Consider the following 22236-nt stretch of genomic DNA (forward strand, 5'->3'; position numbering starts at 1 on the left):
TCAAGAGGTCATAATAGGTGAAGCACAGACCAGACTCAACAGTGCTATTCCTATAGAATGTCAACTCCTTGTGGGAAAGGATTATGATTTTTTTTTCATCTTTTATCCTCATAATGCTTTGCACACAGTAGGCACTTAACCAATGCTTGTTGAATGACTGCTAGAAATAGATATGCTTTGTTCTTGGAACCATCCATGCCAGGAAACAGAACTTATAAATGAGGGTGTTCTTTTCATATTCTCTCCTTTCTGGAATTTTAGTGAAGCTCTGCATTTCACTGCTTCACTGAGTGAGAGTACAGAACACTGAACTTAGGATCTAGTTGTCAAATTCTAAAGAAATTTACCCAGAAATTTTACAGTGTGACTCTGAAAGGACCACTTACCTCCCTGAGCTTCAGTTTCTTTATGAGTAAAATTAGATAATAATGCTTCCACAATCACTCTCTGATCACGGCTTGTAGGAAAGACCATTAGAAACTTTTTTTGTGTGTAGCACAAACCTGCAATTCTTCTGTGTCTTATAGTGTTAGAGGATTGCTTGGAGCCTTAGAAGTTTAAGTGATTTGCCTAAGGTCACACAGCCAGCATGTGTCATAAGAGGGACTTGAATTCTGTTCTTCCTAACCTTATAGCCAGTTCTCTATCAATGACACTATGCTTCCTTACATTAAGATTTGATTTTAAAAATAAATTTACTTATTTATTTTTGTATACATTTATACTCTGTCCCTCCCACTGCTCCTGTCACAGAACAAGAAAAAAAAGACAAAAATAAAATCCTTATAATAAACATGCATAGTCCATGTTTGAATGTTTGTCTCTATGCATTTTAAGTATATTATATCTCTGGGAGGAGACAGATGATAGGTTTTTACACAAAGATATAATATTATGTTATTATTCATAACTTACTTTGTATTTTAGAGTAGTGATTTTTCATTCCTTATCAGCCAAATTTTGAAAGTGACATAGACAAATATAATAATAATAATAATGATAATTTACATTAATATAGAACTTATACAGATGTTATGTTTTTTGAGTTCAGAACAACTCTGTAAGGTACAAATTTTATTATTCTGATTTTTAGATCACTCAGGCTTAGTAAAACTAAGTATCTTCCCTCTGTGCCAGAAGTGAGGTTTAAACCTAGGGCTCTCTTGACTGCAAATTCAATCCATCATATCACATTTAGGTTACAGATATACCTAAGAATGATCCTGAAGACACCTTTCTTTAGAGTCCCTCTGATACAATTCAATGCAGCTCCCATTTATTGAGCAGCTACTTTGAACAAGGCACTGTGCTATGTAGTGGATTTCCAGAGGTAAAAAGCAACTGCCAGTCTTCTCAAGGAAGTAATGGTTTTATAGAAAGTGACAAAAAGGACACAAATAAGCAAAATACAACATAAATGCTAGGTCTATTTACAAAGATGATTAGGGAAAAATAAAAAGAATCTATATGTCTGTAAGTATGGCAGATCTCTTTGTGGTGGCAAAGAACTGGAAAATGTGGGGATGTCAATTAATTGAGGAAAGGCTGAAGAAGTTGTATATGATAATGAAGGAATACTATTGTACAATAAGAAATGATGAGCTTGATAATCTTAGAAAAAATGTGGATAAACACATGAAATAATGAAAGGAAAAATGAGCAGAACCAAGAGAATGTATATAGTAACAGAAATGCTGTTTTAAGAACAATTTTGAGTGACTAAGTCATTTTGAATATTATAAATACTGAAATTAACTATAAAGGGTGTATGAAGGGAGATGCTATCTGCATTGAGAGAAAGAACTGATACATAGATGTAGAGAATGAAAAAGAGAAAGCAAGTAGGAGGACATACAGGAAACCAAGAGAAAAGAAAAAAGAGGAGGTTCACAATGTCAAATATTGCATAAATGTCAGAGAAAATTGGGATTAAGAAAAGGCTGCTGAATTTGGCAATTAAGAGGCCCCTGGAGATGTTGGAGAAAGCATTTTCAGTGGAATGGTAGGGATAAAAGCCAGATTGAAATAGTTGAGTGGTGAGGAAGCAAAGCCAATGAGTGAGGGTTAAAACTATCACTAACCCCTAAAACCAGCGTACTAGCTCTGTATATGAAAAATTCAGCTCCAACAATAAAGGAGAACTCAGAAGAAGGAGCTTGCATTTTAAGGGAGGGGGAAAGAGTTTTTGATAGACCAAAAAGACATATTTGTCATACTCTCCTTTCCACATAAGGTCAGAGCTGATGTCAGATCACTTCAACCTGATAGATGCATAACCATCTTTTCAAAGGGGAACTTGACCTTGTAGTATTGGTAGTCAGATCACTTCAACCTGATAGATGCATAACCATCTTTTCAAAGGGGAACTTGACCTTGTAGTATTGGTAGACTCAAAAGAACCTTGAACAATCACAAGTCCCTGCAAATTAATGCTAGTGATTCTTTTAAAAATTACAAATAATGGTTTATTCATTTTTCCAATTTACATCATTATCTAGAATCATACAGTTCTTTAGTATATCTGATCAGGATATTAAGAAATTTAATTTCATAAAAAGTTGCATAGCTGACTGGGATTTTTAAGGAACAGCTGGAATATCACAAACACACACACACATTCAAACTTGCTATATATTTATTATCCTTGGTTTTAGTTTAGCCATGGTCTAGGAAGCTAGGATAATTTGTTCATATATTGAGATTTTACTGTTCAAAATGTTGATGAGGTTTACTTTTCAAATACCAAGGAGAACTGGATGAGGAATTATCGATATAGTCTCATGAAGGAAGATTATTCTTGTAATCATTCAGACATCTGATAAAGATTTCTTTCTACTCAAAATATAGCATCTGATAAATTATTGACTTGCTTGCTAATGGTTTCATTTCTTAGAAGATGAAGAAAGCAACAAGAAGAATAGCTACTCTGGAAGAGGATTCGTTACAGTGAAGCGGAAAAGATAGGAAATTTAGGAGGAAAAAAAAGATGACTGTCGTAAAGAGTTAATGAGAGATAAGGAGGGAAATATTAGGCATAATTGATTTTATACACTAGTCTTTAAGAAAACAATTTTTTTAAAAAGCCAAGGAAAGTTAGACTAGATTTCAAGGATTAAGACTCTAAAAGGAAAGCTATCTCAAGAATAGAGGTTCTCCAGAATGAAGTTATAATACAATACCAAATCAATTCAGTAATAAGTAGAGTTTTATGTGTGGCTGCGGAGGGATCTCTCTGAAAAACTAAGATTTTAAAAGTACGTATACAAATGGAGAGATCAGTGCGTTACTCTAAAGAATTACAGTTGTACTGATGTAAATGTAAAGGATAACAATACGACCAACAACAAAATCAAAACTGAATGCAGAGAAATTATAATGGCTAAGTTCAGTTCTCAAGAAGAGATATGAGAAAGCATCTATCTCCACTACTTTCCAAAACTGGGGATTATGGGAACAAACATTTATTTAGCACCTACTATATGTTAGCACCTTAACAAATATCTCATTTTACCTTTGAAACCCTGTGAGGTAAATTATTCCTGTTTTAGAGGTGAGAAAACTGAGGCAGGCAGTGGCTATGTGACTTACCCAGGGTCATAGAGCTAGGAAGTGTCTAAGGCCAGTTGTGAACTGAGGTCTTCTTTATTCCAGGCCCAGTGTTCTATCCATTGCTCTACTAGCTTCCCTATGGATATGGAATACGCCTGTCAGATTTTTTGATATCTTGATTAATTTTAATGACCTTTCCCCATCTTTTTTACTCATTGTTATAAAGGAGATCTCTATGAAAGGGGAAGGGGAAATAACATGATATTGTGACAGTTCCTGAAACCTAGTAAGAATTTAATAAATTATTTTTCTTATTCAAGTCAACAAATCAAGTCAAACCATCTAGACACTGTTTTAACCTCTGAGGATATTAAAAATGGTTAAAACAAGTGAACAAACAAACAAGCAAACAAACCAAAACAAGAAAACATTCCCCATCCTCAAGAAGTTTACAGTCTAACGGGGATGACAACATGTAAATATGATATAGACAGGATAAATTGGAGATAGTCAGAGCCAACACATCATTTCATTGTTCTTGCTAACATGACAGTGTTTCCCCAACCACATTCCAGGAGTAGTGGAAGAGACCCTGACCTTCTTAGTCTAACCATTACACTGAAATGCTGGGACACTGACAAGAGATTAAATGTGCTGGTGGATGGAGGGTCAATCAGTCTCAGAATGAGGAACACTGGAGTACAAGTCTCCCCTCTGACCCCGGGCAAGGCACAAACTTTCAAGTGCGTCAGGAAACTCAACTTACAGAAAATTTCCAATCTGCATTAGTACGTGGAGTGTCTCCTCTGGAAGCTCCTCATATCGTGAGATTTACAACTGGATGAAACCAAAAGGTGCCTTCGTGGACATTTTTAACAGATTCAATCAATCAACAAGCATTGCTTAAGTATTTACTATGTTCCAGATACTTTGCCAAGTACTGAGGATGCAAAGAAAGGTAAAAATAGTTCCTTCAATAAAGGAACTCACATTGTAATGGGAGAAACAACATGCAGGTAATTACATACATATAAGGTATCTTATTTACAATATACATACAAGGTATGCATAGATGGAAGGTAATTACAGAGGGAAGCCCCTAACAATGAGAAGGAGTAGGAAAGGTCTCCTAAGATTTGAGTGAAGTCTCAATATAAGTGACAGAAGTTAAAAGGAAGAGCTAAGTATCCAGACAGCTTTCCAGGCATAAGGAACAGCTAGTGGGAAGGCATAGAGACTGAATATTGGATATTGTGTACAATGTACAAAAAATAGGACAATATAGCTGGATTATAAAATAATAGGAGGGAAGGAAAGGGAAAGAAAGAAAAGGGAGAAAGAGATGAGGTTGTGAAGAGTTTTACAAGCAAGAGGATTTAAAATTTGGTTTTGGGGGTAATAGGAAGCTTCAGAGTTTATTAAGTGAGGGAGTGATATGGTCTAACCCCAATTTAGTAAAATTCCCTTTTGCAGCTGTGCAGAGGATGGATTAGGATGAGGAGAGATTTTACACAGGGATACCAATTAGAAAGTGTTTTTTTTCCAAAAGTCCAGGTGAGAGATGATGAAGGCCTTGACTAGACTGAGCAATGGCTGACCAGTCAAGGAGGAGCTCTCTGCTTTCCAATCAGAGAGAGGGGCCTCTGGGGCACGGGGTACCGATGAGGTATAAGTTCCAGAGATGAAATGATCTTCTAGGATGAAGAGGTTCCTGGGACAAGATGGAAAAGTCCAGAGTGTAGCCTAGTGGGAAAGTGAGCTAAAAGGAGAAAGATGAAATGTAATAATGAGGAAGGTAAAATTCTGGACTTGGCTTAAAAGAGCAAACTGCACGAGTACAGAGTGAAGGAGATAAAACTAGAAATCAATGTATTTGAAAAGATTAAGGCAATGATCCAAGACAATTCCAAAAGGACCCACCTCTGGAGGGAGAATTGATGAACTCAATGCAAATTGAAGAATTTTTTTTTTATTTCTTTACCTTTCTTGTTTTTTTTTAATGTTTTCTTTTGCAACACGACTAATGTGCAAGTATGTAACATGTTACTTCACATATATACTTGATATCAATTGCTTGCCTTCTCAACAAGGTGGAAGATGTGGGAAGGAAGGAGGAAATTTGGAATTCAAAAAAATTTACATGAATTTTTTTTTACATTTAATTGGGAAATATTTAATGAAATAAATAAAATATATATATAGAAGAAGAAGAAAAATCACTCAGGTGTAAGGTGGGGGAGGATGCAATCCAAGACAGGAAGCATTCTAGCAAGCCCATCTCAGCAAACCAGTAGAAGATCCTGACTGCCAAGCAGGCAAATGCCACCACCAGGACCCCGTAAATGCCTTAGCATAGCCAAGAGAACATGCAGACTAACTTCCAGAACCACCATGTGATTCAGCATAGCTCTAGGCAAGCAGGCATTCACTAGCAGCTGGACCGTCACTTAATAGCAAGTATATTCATGGTGGCAAAATATTGTAAATTGAGGGGAATCCCATCAATTAGGGAATGGCTGAAGAAGCTGTGATATATGGATATAATGCCATACTATTGTGCAATAACAAATGATGAACATGCAGATTTCAGAAAAACCTGGAAATACATGTGCAAACTGATGCAAAGTGAAATGAGAAAAACCAGGAAAACATGGTACACAGTATCAGCAACATTGTGTGATGATCAACTAGGAATGACTCAACTCTTCTCAGAAACACAGTGATCTGAGACAAGTACAAAGAACTCATGAAGGAAAATGCTATCCAGGGGCAGCTAGGTGGTGCAGTGGATAGGGCACTGGCCCTGGAGTCAGGAGGAACTGAGTTCCAATGTGACCTCAGACACATGACATTCACTAGCTGTGTGACTCTGGGCAAGTCACTTAACCCAATTGCCCCACTGAAAAGGAAAGAAAATGCTATCCACATCCATATAAAAAACTGATGGACTTTAAATGCAGATTGAAACATATTTTTTCACTTTATTTTTTCTCATGTTTTTTTCCTTTTGATCTGTTTCTTGTTCCATAACCATAATGAATATGGAAATATGTTTTACATGGTAGCATATGTATAAACTATATCAAACTGCCTACCATTCTCAGAAGAGGGGAGGGTAGAAGGGAGAGAGAAAAATTTGGAACTCATACTTCGGTAAAAATGAATGCTAAAATTTTTCTTGATATGTAATTGGGGAAAAATAAAATACTATAAAATGAAATAAAATATTGTACTTAATTCCAAACTTGATAGTTTCCTATACGAAGGAAAGCACTGAGGTGTGTGTGTGTGTGTGTGTGTGTGTGGGTAGAAAGTTCTATATTTGCCCACTTTCATTTGTCAACCCACAAATACTTATTAAGCACCTACTGTGTACAGAGCACTGTGAAAACTGCTCCAAGAGGGACAAGGTTTTGATAACACACTGTTCCATGGAACTGACAATTTAGTATGAGGATGAAACCCAAACACAGGAAAGTAAAATATTCAAAAGGAATTTTTCATGATAAGTTGGCAGATTTCAGAAAAACCTGGAAAGACTTATGTGAACTGATGCAAAATGAAATAAGCAGAACCAGAACATTGTGCACAGTAACAGTAACATTGTGTGATGATAAACCATGCATGACTTAGCTCTTCTCAGCAATATCCAAGACAATTCCAAAGGACTCATGATGGAAAACATCCATATACAGAGAAAGAACTGATGGAGTTTGAATGCAGATTGAAGCATACTATTTTCACTTTCTCTGTGTGTGTATGTGTGTTTCTTTTGGTCTATTTCTTCTTTTACAACATTAGTCATGTGGTAGAAATATATTTTACATGATTGCACATATATAACCTATATCAAATTGCTTACTACTTTAGAGAGGGGAGGGGAGAGAGAGGGAGAAAATTTGGAACTCAGGATTTTTTTAAATGAATGTCAAAAATTGTGTTTACATGTAATTGCAAAAAATAAAATACTATTTAAAAAAGAAGAAGAACAAAATCAAGGGATTCAAGTAAACTGGAAGCTCAATGTGAAATGGCAATCTGATGTGGCAGCCAAAGGAACTATCGTGGTATTAGGATATATTGAGAGAGGTGAAGCCACTGGAAATAGGAAGATGATAATCATGTTGTGCTCTAGCCTAATCAGACTAAATCTGGAATATTGAGTGGTGCTCGAGGTGTCATATTGGAAGGAACAATTGCAACCTACTGTTTATTATGACCAAATGTTCAATCTTACCCTCCTATTTGCAGATGACAGTGTAAGGATTTATTGAAGCACCTATTATTATAAGGCTTCCTCGATGAGTTCCATGATTATTCCAAAAAGATAGGTCTAATGATTCAAACAGGAAAAAAGAAATGGATGACAAGTGCCTGTCATCCAGATTATGACTTGCAGTTGGAAGGTCAGTCTACTTGGTTCGTGAAGTATATCAGGACATATAGCAGGGAAAGGCAACTATATAAGGAGGTAGGCTCAGAATTGAATAGGAAGGAAGAAGAAGAATGGGTCACATCTGGGAAATCATTCAGTGCTCTTAATGATTCCTAGTGCAAAAACCTATATGTTCAATACAAATATCCTCCTAACAATGGTCTGTGGTTATAAATCTTAAAACACCACAACTTCTGAGGGTTCATAATTAATACCAGTTCATAAAACATCTAGCCTTCCAAAAAGTTTTTAAAGCGCATTAGTGTCACATAAAAGAGTAGAGGGGCATTAGGGAACAAGGAAGAGACAAAATTTTGGTTTGCAAAATACAGCGGTCTCTTCCTTGTTCCCTAAAGCCATTCTGCTCTTGTTAACCACTTCATATTTCTCCCCTGTGACTTTATTTTTAATTATTTTTGACATAGAAATGTGATTTTATTTTTGTGGAGCATTTCCTGGCATGGAGACTCTCTCTACCAATACAAATCAGCAACTCCTCTGTTAAATTATAGTCTTAGAGACTTGTTTGGGGCCTATGAAAGGTTTGATCACTTCTCATAGTTCCCCCATATATGTCAGACATAGTCCTTTAACCCATGTCTTCCCAACTTCTGGTCCTAAGGGAACAGAGCCATGAGGAGCAATATCAGTTGCAATCCCAAGGAATCAGGGACCCTTCCAAGGTAGGAATGAGAGTGCAGACCAAGCAAGGGGGGACCGCACCTCTTCCCAGATTATATGTTGAAAGCACCAAAAATTTCCAAAAGCACAGAACTAGTTCTGAAAACAGCAGTGCAAAGAAAATCTGAAGTTTGAGACCATGCCTTCCACTTCCATACTGGCAACAGAGCTCAACTTTAAGGTAAAGTTCAAAATTTAAAAAGTAGGGTGAAAAAATGAGCAAACAACACAAAAGAACATGGTCACAAAAGCTGCTGTGGTAAGAGGGAAGATTAAGACACAAATTCAGAAGAAGACAGTGAAGTCAAAACAGCTACAGCAAAGCCTCCAAGATAAATGTGAATTGGAAAGAAGCTGAACAGAATTACTGGAAGAGATTTTTAAAAATATTTCAAAATTAAATAAGACTGGAAGAGGAAAAATGAGAAAAGAAATGAAAATAAAGGAAGACAATTAATAGCGTGGTAAAAGAGACATAAAGACACCAAAGAAAATAATACCTTAAAAACGGAATTGGCCAAATGGAAAAAAAAAAGAGGCACAAAACTTCACTGATGAAAATGACACCTTAAAAAGAATTAGTGGGGCAGCTAGGTGGCACAGTGGATAGAGTACTGGCACTGAAGTCTGGAGGACCTGAGTTCAAATCTGGCCTCAGACCAAACACTTGACCTGCGTGACCCTGAGCAAGTCACATAATCCCAATTGCCAAAAAAAGAAAAAAAAAGTGGCCAAGAATATTCACTTATTATCACTGAAGAAAACAATTCCATAAAAATTACATTTGGGTGAATAGAAGCTAATGATTCTATTTTTTTGCCCATCTTTTTCACATTTTTTGCCCAATTATTTGCCAACAAAATTGACAATGTGAGTGAAAAGGATGAATACTTACTGAAATATAAACTGCCCAGGTTAATAGAAGGGGAAATAAAATATTTGAATAACCATATCTTAGAAAAAAGAAATTAACCAAGCCATAAACGAGCTCCCTAAGAAAAAATCCTCAGTACCAGATGAATTTATAAATGAATTTTACCAACAATTAATCTCAATACTATTTCAACTATTTTTAAAATAAGCAAAGAAAGAATCCTATCGAATTCTTTTTATGACACAAATATATGGTTTTGATACCTAAATCATGAAGTGCAAAAAACAGAGAAAGAAAATCATTGACCAAGTTTCCTAATGAATATTGAAGCAAAACTTCGAAATAAAACACTGGTAAGAAGATTACAGCAATATATGACCAAGATCATATACTCTGACCAGGTAGAATTTAAAACAGGAATACAAGGCTGGTTCAATGTTATAAAACTCTTAGCATAATTGACCATATAAATAAAATGAACAACAGAAATCATATGATCATTTCAATAGATACATAAAAAACCTTTGACAAAATACAACAACCAGCTACTACTACTACTACTAATGAAAATAATAATAACAATAATAATAACAACAACAACAATAAAAATTCATCTGGAAGAATAAAATGTCAAGAGTATCAAGGGAATCAATGAAAAAATGTAGAGTTTATGATCACACAGGAGATAGAAAGGATCAGAGGAAGTAAAGGATAATTTTAATTAAAAAAGCTTTTGCACAAACAACCAAAATTAGAAAGAAAACAGAAAAAATGGAGAGGGGTGAAATTACAGCAAGTTTCTTTCATAAATGCTTCATTTCTCAAATGCGTAGAGAACTGAACCAAACTCATAAAAATACAAGTCATTCCCCAATTGATAGATGGTTAAAGAATGTGAGCAGTTTTCGGAAGATGAAACCGAATCTATCAATAGCAACATGAAAAAATGCCCCAAATCACTACTAATTAGAGAAATGTAAACTAAAACAACTCGGAGATACCATCTCACACCTATCAGATTGGCCAACATGAAAGAAAGGGAAATGACAAATACTGGAAAGAATGTGGGAAAATTAAGGCATTAACCACTGTTAATAGAGTTCTGAACTATTCTAATTATTCTGAAGAACAGTTTGGAACTACTCCCAATGCTATAAAACTGTACATACACTTTGACTCAACAATACCACTAGTAGGTCTGTATCCCAAAGAGATCAAAGAAAAGTGAAAAGAATTTGTTTGTACAAAAATATTGGTAGCAGCTCTTTTTGTGGTGGCAAAGAATTGTAAATTAAGGGAATGCTTGTCCATTGAGGAATGGGTGAACAGTTTGTGGTATATATATTTTTCATTCATTCATTAATTTAGTTTTAGTTTTCAACATTCACTTCCATAAGATTTTGAGTTCTAAATTTTCTCCCCTCCTTCCCCTCTGCCCTCCCCAAGATAGCATGCAATCTGATATAGGCTCTACCTATACATTCATATTAAACATATTTTCACATTAGCCATATTGTGAAGAAGAAATTAGAACCAATGAGAGAAACCACTAGAAAAAGGAAACCAAAAAGAGAAAACACTGTGCTTCAATCTGCATTCAGACTCCATAGTTCTTTTCCTGGATGTGCATTTTCCATTATGAGTCTTTTGGAGTTGTCTTAGATTCTTCATTGCTGAGAAGAACTTAGTCTAACAAAGTTAGTCGTTGTACACTGTTGCTGTTAGTGTGTACAATATTCTCCTGGTTCTGCTCACTTCTGTGGTATATAATTGTGATGGAATACTATTATTCTACAAGAAATGATGAGAAGAACAGTTCTGGGAAACTGGGAAGACATATGAACTGAGGCAAAGTGAAATGAGCAGAACCAGGAGAACACCATGCACAGTAACAGCAATATTATAAGGATGATCAACTGTGAAATACTTCGTTATTCTGATCAAGACGATGATGCAGGACAATTCCAAAAGATCCATGATGAAAAATTCTATCAATCTCCAGAGAGAGAGCTGGTGAACTCTGAATACAGATTGAAGCATACTTTATTTTAATTTTAAATCTACTGTCTTTTCGTTTGCAATATGGCTAATATGGAAATATGTTCACCGTTACTTCAACCATATAATCAATACCAAATCACTTGCCTTCTGAAGGAGAGGAATAGAAGGAAGGGAGGGAACTTGGAATTCAAAATTTTAAGAAATAAACATTGAAATTATTTTCACACGTAATAAGGGAAATTTTAATTAAAAAAATAAAAATATATTTAAAATAAAATAAATATCTTATTACATCCTTATAAAAATCTTGGAAAGCAGGTACTATTATTATTCTTATTTTACATTTGAAGAAACTGTTAAGTAATTTTCTCAGGGTTACACAGTTAGGAGATGTCTGAGGTTGAATTTGAATTCATGCTTTCCTGATTCCAGGCCCATTACTTTATCCCCCTATGCCACCTAGCTGTCTGTAATTGAAAAAAAAAAGTTATAAATGTACACTTAACTGATAGTGGTTCAATGCCGACAACTTTATGTATTAAAGATAGGGCATTTAGTTACATTTCTAATGTTGTATTTCCTTTAGTCCAAAGTCTCTAATCTCCAGACTTACGCACTGTCAAATCAAATGGGCAGCTCCAAGGAATCTCTTCCTTCGTATATTTTTCTCTCCACCCAGAGTTCCTTCTGGGAAGTCTAAGATTATATCTAATATCTAGGTCTCAACATATGTTGGTAAAGAGCTGGGGTGTACTGGAGCCAGCTGCGCCTGGTTCATGAGAGCAAATTCAAGTTCAATTTTCAGTGTGAGCATTTACACCTTGATAATCAGTGTATGCTACAAGTAAGAGCATGATTTACTGTTTTCTTAATTGTGGAGATTTTAAAAACTGATGGGAAAATGTGAATAAGGCAGATTAAACAAAAAGGTGAGTCCTGCACATGCTTGTTGGTTTGTTTTTCTTAAGAACTAGTTATTAAACACTTACCAACACCCACAGTAAATAGTTATAGAGATCCCAGGTAAGCAAGCAAGCACAATACATTTGTTAGATACAGGACATAATTTATCCTACCCCATAGAAAATACAGGAAATGCCTTTTCTATAGACCATATAGAAAACAAACAAAAGAACTCAAAGTAGACCATAAATAATCTGTTCCACTCTTTTCTGTATCTGGAGACTCAGGCCTTCTACAGGGAAACAATGTAGTCTATCAAACTCATAGAACTACTCTGTGGCTTGCAGTCTTTTCACAAGTGAAATAAAATTATGGTTTGCAATCATTCAGCTCCTTGACATTTCAATCACTACCACCGTGATGGATTTAAGTTTCCAATGTAGTACTGAAAGGGTTTAGACACCACCAAATACGACAATGAACTTAACTCCTTTCTTAAACAGAACCCACGCTATCCAAATGACGCAGGTACTGTCAAGTCACTTTGCCCCTGTCCCCTAGTATCATAACTTTATTTCCTCTCTGATCCTCTGACTTCTGAAGCTGCATGAGTTATCCCTTTTTTTCCATTGGCCTGACGTTGCTGAGATTATTCCCTTTCAGTAAAAGGTTAAATTCGAGAAATCTCAAAATTGATGTTACTAGAGAGGTAATTCCCAAAGCTGCTACTGCACAGAAAATTCCCCTTCTCTCCTGAGGTCAGATTGTAGTTTCATGCTGCCCAAAAAAAACCCACTCGACTACCCCAAATGCTGGGATTTTGTATCTCTTACCCTTTGGACACGTGGTTTCCTTTTTCATAGTTGGTGGAAACCACCACATCATGTGATTGAGAAGTTTCTTTACTGCCTCTTCAAGACTGAAGCCAAGAATCAAATATCTATGGACTCTCATTTCCAGAAATATGGCCTAATGCATGAGTGCTTCTGACCCATTGTTGTCTCAGAGTGTAGCAGAAGAAGGGACATCCTCCATACTCCTTAAGATTGTAGGGTCCGTTTTAATTACTCTTTACTACTTTAGCCTACTCTTGTAGGTTCTCTGAGAGGGAGGGGAAGAGAGATACATGAGGAAAGCAGCCAGAGCTTCAGTATGGCATTGCCCCTTTCATATGTAGATATTTTGACTGTTAAAGGGGTGGGAGAGAAGAACATTTGTATATGAAAAACTGACAAAAAATCAACTGGAAACAACATAGTTTCTCAGCTAAAATGCTGAAGAGGGAAGTAGACTGTTTTGAGGACTTGAGAGAGGATTGGCCATAGATAAATGTACTGATGACAACTTTTTGAAAGGAGAGCACTGAATAAGAATATGATGATTACAGGACACAGCAGATCATTAGGTCATCTGCAGTTTACTGAGGTTTTTTTTTTTATTGTTTTGAAGGTTATAATGAAGAAATTGTACATCAATAACTGTGTAGGGATGAGAGGAATATATTATAAGAAACGCTGGGGTCATGACTGATAGAAGTTGCAATCTTTGAGTTTCACATCATGCATTAAAGATTGTCACTGCTTATGCAGTCGTCCTGATTTTAAAAAGCTCTGATACTCTCAAACAAATGTTTAATATCTTGTTAGCTCATTGAATTGAACAGGGAACCACTTCACTCAACCCACATAAGCGTTTCTCTTTGTATAAATTGTCACAATTTATTTGTACATTTATACTCAGACAATCGGGGAAAAATTGGGACACTTTCCCCCCTTTATCTCCAATTAACCAATTACCCTAAAAATCTTTCCCTTTCCAAAGCGTAAATATGACCACGGCATGATAACTTTCCACAGGGTCTTTTTCATATTGACACTTTTGATTATAGGATGATGGCTTATGTAAAAAAAAAAATCAGACTTTGAATGCCTAACCACTTATTCACCTATTTTTAAGCTTACAGAACTATTTCACATGATGATAGGATCAAAGTGATGTGACCAAAGGATGATGTTTCGGTACTCCCCCTATCACACATAACCAACAATAAACCTGTCACCCTCATAATGTCTCACTGTCCACCCTTCTCAGAGTGTCTCCTTAGACCGCTTTAATGGGGTAGACTGTGAACACTATGTTGGTGGCCTGAGTTCTCAGAAGTATATAGTTTCACATAAAAAAAAAAGTCTACGGTGTTTTTTTCATTCTTGTTTTGGGCAGCAATAATACTTCATTTTGCCATTTTGATACAAAATGAGAGCATGAAATGGTATTGACTACATCTGTCATGACTTCATATTCCAGTACTCTCCCAATGAATTAATGTCTACCTTTATGGACATACTCCTCAAAAAAGAAATGTTTTCTACTTGGCATAAATAATTATGCAATGATTTTCAGATGTAAAATTTCTCTGTCTCTCAAACACACACACACACACACACACACACACACACAAAATTTCAGAATTGAAAGAGATCTCAGAGGCCTTTTAATCCAACCCATAGCTATATACTCCTCAACTGGTCATTTATCTTTCCTTTACATCATGACTAAGTCTGCCTATTGTCAACCTATCCATTGCTCCCAGTTCTATCATCTAGGGCCAAGCTAAATGTCTCCTAGAAGGCAGGGAGTGTTTTTGCCCTTTTTTGTGTGTCCCCAGCACTTAGCACAGTTCCTGGGACATAGTAAGTGATAGGGATTAGAAATGAAACTGTGATTTCAGTAATGCCAGGTAAGGCAACTCCCTCTATCAAACCTTGTCAGCACCTTTCCTGTAACTTAAAGAATCCAAAGAAACTTGAAGAGTTTCTTAAAACACTGAGATGATCTGTCCAGGGCAACATAGCCAGGATGTATCAGAAAGCTGGCCTGAGCCCAGCTTTTCCTGGCTTTCAGGATACCTCTTTATTCATACTGCCTCTCAGCACATAGAAAGCACTTAATAAATGCTTGCTTATTGATTCATTTATTGGTTAATCTTCTTTTATACAAAACAATAGCATACAAAAATCTATAATAGTTGCCTTCACATTTTGTTTTTCTTTTCTTGTGACAGATGCCAAGACAAAAATAATATGTTGTATCCAATGCTTTTTTTTTCTTTTAGGCAATTGGGGTTAAGTACCCAGGGTTACACGGCTAATAAGTATCAAGTGTTTGGTCTGAGGCTGGGTTTAAACTCAGGTCCTCCTGACTTCTGGGCCAGTGCTCTATCCACTGCGCCGCCTAGCTGCCCCTATCCAGTGCATTCTAATGTTGTTCTGTAACCCAAGGGCCTCCAAAAGCCTCTGGTAGGCTCTGGGATATTACAGAAGAGGTTTAATCCTTGGGACCTAAACCTAATGAGCTCAAATTCTCTTTAGGATGTTAATACTTCCATGCCAGAATAAAAATCCAGATAAATCTTTTAAATAGAGCTTAGGTATGTTTCACATCTAGAATTTCCCCAAATGTAGTCCAAATGGTCTCCTCCTATAACCACACTCAAAGCGTAATATGAATATCAAGTAAGGGACAATTTTGTTCCTCCACAACAGAAAATTCACAAGATACAGAAAGAAGACCCACAGGCAAGGATAAACAAATACAAGAAACTTAAAACCTTTGAAAATCCAATTACTCATTTTACTCCTAAGAAATTCAAAGACCCTTTATTAAATAGCTGAGCACATGTTTTCCATTTATCTTGGACATGTAGTGTCTGAGATACTCACAACAGTTATCCCGGGAAATTGACAGGGTCCAGAACTCCTGGCCAGCCAGGGCATGTCTTTAGTTCTTCAGGTGCAGAGGTTACCTGTTTAATGGTCCTCTTCCCATCTAGGAATTGTGCTGTTTAGAAAATCATCTTGCTCTAGGGGACTATTCCCTGAATATAAAATTCAGGACTTCCCAACTCCAGGTTACCAACACAGTAATTCCATCAGTCTGGAAATTCCCTTTTCTCAGGATCTCTAGTCATTGACCTTTACTTAGAAAAGGAAACAAAAATGTAGAAAGCATTAAGGAATTTGGAGGTCCAGTCTCGGTATTATCTTTACAAGAAAAGGTCATGCTTTCCATGAGATTCTTATGTCAGTTGCCATTGCTTCTGGCTGGGCCTAAGGGAGAAAGAAAAAGCCTCCTGCCTTGCTGCACTTTGATCTGGGATAACTGGGAGTTTGAGTGGAAGTCAAATGGCTTCACTGCTCACTCTTATAGACTACTGGGAGCATATTTCCTCTGACAAGAAGCCATGCCTTTGAACTCTCAGGTAACAATCATTTTCAGGCCCATAAGACCCAGTCAATGGCTACAAATCAGAGCTCAGTATGTCCTTTCAACAAAGGACAGGCCACACATTTTGTCAAGATGCTTGGAGCTTGTATCAAACTCTTTGGAAGGTAAGTCCTTCCAACAAAGGTACGTATCCTGCAATCTCATTAAGATAATTGGAGGGATGGATCAAATGGATCAAAGCTTCTCCCAATCGCTACCTAAAGAAAGGGAGAAAATTACTTCAAGCTCTGTTTTCCAAGTTGTGACTCCATCAGAGCCTATTTGGAGCCTGAACTCTGCCCTTCATTCCTTGAGTGATCCCATGGACTACTTTACCTCTCTGGGCCTTCCATTGTGAACTTAGGGGGATAGACTAGATGAGCCCCAAGGGGATGCCCAAGATGATCTCCTTTCCAGTTATAACATTTCATTACCTTGGGAATCAAACAATGCTTGGAAGTGAAAAGCTCTGGATCTGAAAAAGACTAATACCATCCTTCCTCCTCATTCTTTTATTAGGAAGAGTTTGGCCCAGAACTATCATGAAGAAAAATAAATAACAGGTCTTGTAGCAAACGAACAGTTGGGATAAAGATTAGTAAACAGTTCTGAAATGGATTTGGATGTCGAAAGTATATTCTCAGTAGGAAAAGTCAGGGAATCCAGAGGCTGAATTTCTGGGCTCTGGTAAGATTTTTATCTATTTTTTCATTATCATTATATATTGCTGAGCTTAGCACCATAAATATCTGATTCTAAAATTGACCTATGCAACTCCTATGTCCCATTCTGTTCTGTATCTATTCAGTACTCACTCCCATGATATGGTTTGTAGAATGGAGTGGATATTAGAAGTGAAATTCACATCACACCTTGGCCTCCTACCTTCCCCTTGAGTTCTACAAGTGAGATGTAAAAACTCACTAGATTAATCCCATAAATTAAAGCCAAATTGTCATTCATCATCAATATGAATTCTGGGTAATGGGCCTTAGGTATCTTCTGTGACTATATAGGGATGGGGACTGGCCTTGTGATTTCATTGGTGTAGGGACCCAGGTGAGGTAATTCTTTCTCCCACCACAAGTTAGTACTTTCTCCAGCTTGTAGTATTAGAGGGTTGTCTAATACATTTAAAACTTGAATGATTTAACTAGAGTCACACATCCAATACATGTCAATGTCAGAACTCAAACCTAGATTTCCTTGGCTCTGAAGCTGACTTTCTAACCTCTGCATCACAAGTAGCAAGCAACTTATAAATTTTTGTGAAGTATGCGTATAACAGCACATTCAATTATCCTGAGTCATTTGATAAAAAGAGGATGAGAGCAGAAGTCCCTGAGAGAAAAAAATGGAGTGTTTCACAGTAAAAAAAGTATATCTCTTAAAACACAGTGTTCTGTTCTGCCTGCAGTATGACCATTGCAACAAAGAAGAGAGGGCAAGTCATCCTGTCCCTTAGCAATACTCCAGCATACTTCTCAGTGAGAAAGCTAAAGAACTAGTCTTGCAAAAACCTACTGTGAATGGAGAAACCCAAAGAATGAATAAATAAGCATTTCATAAGATTCTAAAATAGGCCGGGCATTGAGCTAGGTTCTGAGGATACGAAACCCTTGGACTCAAGGAGTTCAATAGCTCATGAGACAGACTGTTTGCATGTGAATATGAATGAATGAAACATAGTTTATTAAGCAATTACTATGTACGCATAAAAAAACACAAATAGAAAAAGCAAGAAAGTCTTAGTCCTCAAGGAGCTCACGTTCTAATAGAGACAACATGGATGGGAGATTTTGGCTGCAAACCAGATGGAAAGTCCCTATGGTCCTTAGGGAATAACAGCAAAGTAGATGGTAATGCATCTTCTTTAACATCATTTCCACCAATAAGACCAAATCTGTTTCTGATGTTGAGCCCTTTAGCTCAAGAACTTTGGAGGAAAGAACTTTCTTTTCTGGGCCTAAGGAGGCAAGAGCGTCATACCATCTGCAAAAAGAATTGCTAGGTTTCATTTGCATGAAGGTTGCTTTCCTGGATGATGGCTACAGGGACAGAAAAAGAAGGAGGGTCAATGATCTTGGGGTCATTGCTACTCCCAGGGATTTTTCAGTGACATGGACTGCCTCCACTAAGTCCTGAAGGGAGGTGGTAGCTGAAGTAGTTTCAGTAATTTGACTGGCCTGAAATGTGCCACATTCTGTCTCTTCCTCCAGGTACCTTGCTGCCTCAGGTAGTCTGGCTTACCTGCCCTGTGAGTAGTAGTAAGTTAGCATTTGGTATGGATATTTGGCCCTTTCTCCACAGGGTGCTCCCTTTGGATGATAGCTTCAGGGGCTGGGCCACAAGGGAGGTTGGTAGTATGGACAGCATTGATATTCCCAGGACACTGGACTATGAATGGCAATAGTCAGTGGTTGGTGTTGGAGGTGACCAGGATGTTTGGTCCACTTCTCTCCAGGACTTGATACCTTACATTATAGTCTCGGGGGCAAAGCGGGAATTAGAGTGGGTCTCTGTTCTGGAGAGACCCTGCAATTGCCAGGATTCTTTGGGCTCGAGATTTTGATCTATCTCTTTCCATTTATGAAAGATCAGGGTTGAGGTTTAGTGATATCCTGACTTACAGGGCACATGCTACTTCTTTCTCCTTCAGGCCTTCATTATACAAAATGAATACATCATCATTTGAAGGGTATGGGAAGGCACCAGGAAATGTAAGCAAAAAGCAAAGATTTTATGTAAAAGGTGGTCTTTGAACTGAACTCAGGGAAGAATGAGATCAGTGTGGGCTAGAGTAGTCAGAGGAGGTGTCAAGGTGGTCTTGAGTCTTCAGCTTTCATGTCTCTCAGAGTAATGGATCCTCCAAAATCTTCGATGGATGAGCAATCTATTGCTAGGCTTCCTGCAATTGCATTTAAACTGCTTTTAGGTCAAGCTTGCCCTTTGTAAGTCCCCATAAATGTAATAAGATTTCAGGATAATAGGCTTGCTCTTGCTTTCTGCTCATGATTTAGAGGGGAACCTCTAGCATTTTCTAACTTACTCAATTTCACTATCAGGATCCCAGGACCATTTAATATTTGGGTCTTAAAACTTCTGAAACTACAATGCCTGAGAATTTAGGACAGAGCTGTCAGATAGTATTGTCAGAAACAGGGATCACTAACCCGTAACAGATGAAATTTCATACAGCCTTCCACGTGCTCTGTGCATAAAACCTTAAGCGCTAAAAAGACAGCATGGTGTAGTGGAATGCACAATGGCCTTAGAATCAAAGGACTCATGCTCAGATTTGATGTCTACGATTTATTAGCTAAGTGACCATAGTTAAGCCATTAAACTTCTCTGCGTCTGTTTCCTCATTTGTAAAATAAAGAATTTATACTGGATGACAGCTATGGTCTTTCCCTACTCTAAACACATGATCCTGTAATTTATTGAGAACATTTCAGGATTATGAAAAAAAAAACTGTATATATACATAAGTGTGTGTGTGTATATATATATATATATATATATGTAGTATATATGTATGTATGTGTGTGTGTGTGTGTGTGTGTATGTGTGTGTGTGTGTATGATCTCATTTAGTGGCTGCTCTGTGCTAAGGACTACCCAGATAAGTCCCACTGCCCACTTTGTACTTTCAGGTTTTCACCACAGAAGATCATCTGATGGTTTCCACAGCTTCATTTCTCCCTGGTTTCTTTTAACCTGGTTCATTTCTCCCTCATTTCCTTTAAGGCTCAAGAGCCTTTCCTATTCCCAGTCCACCCCACCTCCCAACCCAATGTTACTTTGTGCCTATTTTGCATTTAACTTTTTTTTGGTGGGGGGCTAGGCAATGGGGTTAAGTGATTTGCCCAGAGTCACGTAGCTCTTAAGTGTCATGTGTCTGGGGCCAGATTTGAACTCAGGTCCTCCTGAATCCAGGCCTGGAGCTCTATCCACTGCACCACCTAGCTGCCCCTGCAACTAACTTTTTTATGTACATGTTTTAATTTCTGTTAGTTTATAAACTACCTGAGTACAGGGATTGTTCAGCTTATGACTTTGTATTCTTATCACCTAGTAGAGTGTCTGAAAAATTGTAGACATTTAATAAATTGATTGTATGCATACATAGCATTCTTTGTAAAAAGTTAAATAAAAAAAGACAGATCCTAAATCTTTGAGATGCTGTTCCTAATTTGTCCCTTATACTTAATCAATATGTTTAAAACTGCACTCTGACTTTAGGGACCCCTGAAACTCTGCTCTCTAAAGTTACTAATAATTTCTTAAATGCCACATTTTTCAGTCCTCATCCTTTTAATGTCCCTGGAGATTTTAATAATAATTATAGCTAACATTTAAAGTGCACTTGCTATGTGCCAGTCAGCGTGCTTAGTGCTTTACAGTGACCTCATTTGACCCTCACAACAGTAACCCTGAGAGGTAGGTGCTCTTCGTAAGCAAATAAGGCTGGATTTAAAACTGAGGTCTTCCTTACTCCAGGCCTAACATTTTATCCATTAAATCACATAGCTGCCTCATTTCATTCTGACACGAACAATCACTCACTTCTCCTTGATATTCTCTTCTCTCTGGTTTTTGGAATTATTACTTTCTCCTAGTTATCCTCCTATCTATCTGACCACCCCTTCTCAGTCTCTTTTTATGGATCTTCAGGTCACACCTGATAGCACCATGGGTGTCCCATAGGGCTCTGTTCTGGACCCTCCTCTTTTCTCCTCAAAACTCTTTCACTTGGTGATCTCCTAAGCTCTCATGGAGTCAGTCATCATCTGTATTCTGATGATTTTCATATCTACTTATTCAGCCCTAACCTTTCTGCTGACCTCTAATCTCTCATCTCTAGCTCCCTATTAGACATCTTGAACTGGATGTCCAGTGGACAGTTTAAACTCAACATGTTTAAAATTGATCTCATTTTTCCTACCATCCCTCCTTTCTTCCTAACTTCCCAATTTTTGTTGAGAGTGCCACCACCCTTCCAGTCACCTAGGCTCACAATTTAGGTCATCCTTGATTACTCACTGTCTCTTTTCCCTACACTGGTCATTTTCCTCTACCATTCCATTTCTCACTCCCACCCCATCTGTTTCTTTACTCTCCCCTTCCCCCCTGACATTTGCCCTGACATTACTGTCTATACCTTATTGAAGTCTGATTGAAGCATTATATTCTCCACTTTCTGCCACTGTGATCTTTTTTCAATTAGGATACAAAAAAAAATGACAAGAGAACTGCCCCCTCCCAGAGGACCCCCTAGTGCTTCCATTCCCTTAGTTATAAATTAAGAGTACAAGGACTGAGATTATATGGTATTCATAGCTGCTCTAACCCTGAACAAGTAAGGAATGATAAATTCATGGGCAAAAAGTAGGATGGATAGCTGAACCTCACAAGCACTCCCTGGAGATTTTTCCCTTTTTCCTAGGTCACAATAAATAAATTAATAATTCTAAAAATTAATTGGTAATTCAATATTCACAAGGTATTTTGGAAATTCAACAGCACTT

Source organism: Phascolarctos cinereus, unplaced genomic scaffold, assembly GCF_003287225.1.
Source record: "Phascolarctos cinereus isolate Bilbo 61053 unplaced genomic scaffold, phaCin_HiC Scaffold_4;HRSCAF=312, whole genome shotgun sequence".
Classification (NCBI taxonomy): Eukaryota; Metazoa; Chordata; class Mammalia; order Diprotodontia; family Phascolarctidae; genus Phascolarctos; species Phascolarctos cinereus.